Source organism: Acinonyx jubatus, chromosome C1 (genome assembly GCF_027475565.1).
Source record: "Acinonyx jubatus isolate Ajub_Pintada_27869175 chromosome C1, VMU_Ajub_asm_v1.0, whole genome shotgun sequence".
Lineage (NCBI taxonomy): Eukaryota > Metazoa > Chordata > Mammalia > Carnivora > Felidae > Acinonyx > Acinonyx jubatus.
The window spans coordinates 134,554,810-134,560,033 of record NC_069381.1 but is presented as its reverse complement, the minus strand read 5'-3'; the positions used below and the strand labels follow the sequence as shown (position 1 = coordinate 134,560,033).

The window sequence follows — 5,224 nt, the reverse complement described above, 5'->3', positions numbered from 1 at the left end:
TGAAATTCAGACCTCAGTCCTATGGCAGTTCTTAAATATATAAAAATGTTAAGTGTTTAAATTGTAGAAAAGAATTTTTTCTTCTATACTATCTGATAATGAGATGGCATTAAAGCACTTCCTTGGGAAGTATTTCCTCTCCTTAAATGCAAAGATGAGATGTGAACTGGTTCACCATGAGGTTGTGCACGTATGAGCTTTTAAAAAGGAGAAGAGCTTGGTTTGCCTAATCAAGGTTAAATACGATATCTGAAAGGGAAAAAAGAACCGGGGGTGGGGGGGAGACTTAAAAACCTTGAGCAAAGAAACACATTTCATGAACACATTGTGAGTTTCTGTTTAACATATAATAACTTAATTAAATGGATGATTAATTTTACTGATTATTCTCTTTATAATCTAGAGTATTAGAAGATTAGTTGTTCCAATAATTTATTATTATTATTATTATTATTTTAATCTAGAACACTAGAATCACCTGGGAAGCTTTTAAAACTACAAATCTGGGACACCTGGTTGGCTCAGTCAGTTAAGCCTCTGACTCTTGATTTGGGTTCAGGTCATGATCTCCCAGTTCGTGGGATTGAGCCCAGCACAGGGCTTTGCACTGACAGCACAGAGCCTGCCTCGGAATCTCTCTCTCCTTCTCTCTCTGCCCCTCACCTGCTCATGCATGCACTCTCTCTCTCTATCTCTCTCTCTCTCAAAGTAAATAAATAAAACTTAAAAAATATATAAATCTGTCTTCTAAAATGTATTAATTCATCCAATATTTATTTAGCATCACTGTGTTGTAGTCACATTGAAGGCATAGGTAATGCCTTCCCTCATAGAACTCAACCTACTGTGGAAAAAGTTAAGAAAATAAACCTTTATAAAAAAAGTTATACAATTTTATTTTATTTTATTTTATTTTTTATCTATTTTAGAGGGAGAGAGAGCACAAGTGGGGGAGAGGGACAGAGAGAGAGAAAGAGAGAGAGAGAGAGAGAGAGAGAGAGAGAGAGAATCTTAAGCAGGTTCCATGCTCAGTTCAGAGCCTGATGTGGGACTTGATGCCATAACCCTGGGCTCATGACCTGAACCAAAATCAAGAGTTAGATGCCCAACCAATTCAACCACCCAGGTGTCCCTAAAAGTTATACAATTTTAAAACAAGGAGTTTAGGAGGAAAAGATAAATACTGACAGATATATTTTAAGCAGAAAAACTTCATATAGGTTTCATCCCAAGAAGAGAATCTTACTGCAGTAAAACAATGGATTGAGAATAGGTGTTTGTGACAGAGAAAGCAGGTGAACCAGTTAGTGGACCATTGCAATAGTTCAGGTAAGAAACGACAAAGGCTAGGAGAAAACTGGTGTGCAAAATACTTTCCGGTTATTCTGCCCATGCCTTATGACCCTCAAAATGTTAATGATTATGAATGATATTAAAGTTTTTTTTTCCTTTTGTCTTTTAAATTCCACTTTGGTTTAGCTAATGGGAAAATGCCAGCCTGAGACTGGAGGTTGGCAACAGAATGAAATTCGGTGTTTATTCCCTTGCTCCTTCCTTACCTTGACTTCTGCTTTTCTGTCAAAGGACATGGTTTATCTCAGACATGTCTCACTATGGAGCTACCCTCTCTAGCTTCCAGTAACTGTTCCTTCCTCTTATCCCTTGAGCCTGCATTGTCAACAGCTTCCTGTTGCTCCTACCTGTGGGGTCTTGAAGCATTTCTGGTTGGTTTCCACAAACCTCATCCTATCTTTTAAATATGCTTTTGTTCATTGTTTTCTTCATATTACCCCCTTGAAGTGGGTCACTCCTTCATGGAAGGATCCTGAATGATACATGTGGCAATTGTGGAGAAGAGACTTAGGCACATTTGCATACATGTGGTGCATAAAAAGGACAGGATTTAGTGATGATTTATAAATGGAGAGTAAGGAAAAGGGATGAATCAAGGATGATTTCCAGGTTACTGGCTTGACCAGTAGGTGAATGGAAGTATTCTTTGTAAGATGAGAATTCTCATCTGTAGTGGAGAATTTAGGTGCAATGGGAGCATGTCAAGACTTCTTGAGTGGAATTGTCAAGCAGACAATTGCAAATTAGTCAAAATTCAGAAAAGAAGAGTAGGACATCAATACACATTTTGTTGAGGTAAGGGTATCAATATCATTTCAACAGAGTACAAAACTGAGCATGTAACAAGGTCCAAATCTTCATGAAGTTTATGGTCTACAGGGGAAGAGATCATGAAAAAAATAATAAACTACAATGTTAAATTAATGCTACACAATAAAAGTACAAGAAGGTATAAGATAATATAGAGAAGACAATGTATTTCAGAGGTTGAGAGAAATGACAGCTCAAATTATATCCCAATAGAGACAAGCTAAGTAGGTGAAAAGAAGAAAGAAGAATATTCTAGGCAGTTGAAATTGTATTTGTCTTAGATCTCTGTGGAAAAAAAGAACATTAGTTCATTTGAGAAACTAAAAATTGGCCAGTGTGGCTTGATATTAGTGAGCAAAGGAATAAGTAGCATGAGATTAGATTGCTGAGGTTGACAGAAAACCAGATTATTAGGTTATGCTAAAAATGGGTCTGTTAGTTTCTATTAGGGTGCTATTTGCTACCTAGACATAAAGCAACTTAACTTTAATGCAAATCTTAAAATGACCTCAACTGTCATAAAAGCTTCATTATTAGATCTTATCCCATGCACATCAGATAAAATTGGGAAATTCAATATTGCTCAAATTATTTTACACTTGGGCCAATTGACTCTTCTATTTTGTACTAAAGCACTATTTGGTAAGGACATTGATTGGAATGTTTGACAAATCATATGGAAAACCAAAAATATGCAGGTCTAATATTTAGTATATCCTTAGATCTTAAATTGAACTTCATATATTAGAAATTATTTTTTGGTTTTTCCTTTATGGACCCTTTCTCTTTATGACTTATTACATATGTAAAGCAAACCTATCATGTAGAAATATTGGGAATAAAGTCCTGAATATTCCTGAAAGCTTACACTGGGCATTTCCACTAGGATTTTAACACTACATTTAGTTATTCTAGTCTTTGTGTGAAGGCTAGTGCTTTTACTAGTTTAGTGGAAAATGTTCGCATCTAAACGTCAGGTTGCCTGAGGTTACTTACTGTGGTACCCATAACGAATACCCAAGGAACAAATTATAGCTCTAGTCAAGGCTCATACAGTTATTCTTCAAGTGAAGAAAGAATCTTAAAGATATTTTCAAAAATAGGTAATTCTTACACAGCGTTACTATACATGGGACACTGTTTTAAAGTCTTTATGCATATTAAAGCATTTAACCCTTGTAAAATCCTATGAGGAAGTGACTCTTATTATCACCATTTAGAGATGAGGAAACTCAACCACAGGTCATTACTTAACTTGTCTAAGGATGCACAGGCAGTACCCTGCAGCCTGAAAATTCAATGCGACAGTCTTGCTTTAGCATGTCACCCTTGCGCAGGGGCCATGCTAATCTCTGCATCTTTCCAATTTCGGTATATGTGCTGCCGAAGTGAGCACAACAGTCTTGCTTTAGAATTCACCATCTCAGCTCTCACTGGTTGCTATTTTTCTTTAATGGAGGATCCATTCAGAGACATGTAAACTATCATATTATTGAATAAGTCTCAGGTCAAATTCTTATAGTGATATTTTCTTGAGTGGCAGTGTCAAAGAACTGAAATTTTGGCATTTTATACAAATGGATGAAACTGGTCGTTTTTTAAAACTAGGAATATGTCACTGCACAGATAAAATGATATTTTTATCCCTTTTTCTTTTCAATTTAGAAACTTACAGAAGAGAACTGAGGAATGAATTTGAAGCTGTTGCTGGTTTGACCTAAATATTTGTTAATGAAGTCAAATGTAAAACTGACTCTTACTAGAATAGGTTTAACTATCTTTTAAATGATGGAGGGAGGGGCGCCTGGGTGGCTCAGTTGGTTAAACTTCAGTTCAGGTCATGATCTCGTGGTCGGTGAGTTCGAGCCCCACGTCGGGCTCTGTGCTGACAGCTCAGAGCCTGGAGCCTGTTTCAGATTCTGTGTCTCCCTCTCTCTGACCCTCCCCTGTTCATGCTCTGTCTCTCCCTGTCTCAAAAATAAATAAAATGTTAAAAAAAATAAATGATGGAGGGAATTCGGAAAAAAAGCAAAACGTCCTATTATCTATCTATTTATCTATCTATCGTCTATCATCTGTCTATATCTCTTCCACGCACATTTCTTAAAATATTGGAATTAAATAAAATCTGAGTAGAATACAGCATTCGCAAATATTTGGCATTTTATTTTTGAAGAATCACATTCCAATAATTCTCTAGAGTTGTTCCTCGAGTTTAACATGTCTGTAAATAGCAGAAGGCACATAAGCTTCATTTTGTAAGATTTTCTTCCTGTCAAGATGATTTGTTTTGAGAAGCATCTGAGGGTCTACAGGCGACCCACCATTTTAATAACTCTGATTGTTCTGTGTATCATCAAGTCACTCCGTCCAATCTGGACAGTTTCATTTTATATAACTATAAATTTTACTATCTAACTGTCATTATTATAAATTGATCTCAATAAGAAAATGTTCATCATTGTTAAGGGATGGAGGAAAAAGCTCAACACAGTATATATTTCCAGCAACATAATCACAACACTTCTAAGTATACAACTCTATGTATGATTCAAAGTATAGAATTTCTAAATACTATTTTGGCCCTTTAGATTTCCCATTTTAGTTTTTACTGTCAACATAAGTATAATACCTACTGAGCAAAGTGCCTCAACTGTAGTTAAGGATATTTTTGAAGGTTGTTGTCATTTGTAATTTCTTTCCTGTGAGATATTTTGGTGTTCAGAATTTAATTCTAGGATGGTGTGTCAAATATGAGGTTGCTGGCGACATAAATACTAATCCCCTACCCCCAATTCAATTTCATAGAGCAAGTCAGGTGAGAATAAATAAATAAATAAAAGGTTTGGTTAATGTTGGACATTTGCTTGGTACTGTGTCATTCAAAACTCCTTCCATTTAAAAACAAAATTTGCATTGACATATGAATGATGTATAATGCAGCATAATTACTTACGGGGTCTTTGAAAAGAGGAGCCCCCTTTTTTCCAAGCGATTTCACTTTGAAAAGGAATTACTTCACATGCCCAACAAATACTATTAAAAAGCATTTTATGAGGTG

The 5,224-nt window shown here is 35.7% G+C and overlaps 1 non-coding gene across 1 annotated transcript; it reads right to left on the bottom strand.

The window, feature by feature from the left end:
• Positions 1 to 3,455: 3,455 nt before the first annotated feature.
• Positions 3,456 to 3,559, bottom strand: LOC113598333 (U6 spliceosomal RNA). The gene has a single exon (XR_003419009.1). It is a non-coding gene; the product is annotated as a U6 spliceosomal RNA (small nuclear RNA).
• Positions 3,560 to 5,224: the final 1,665 nt, after the last annotated feature.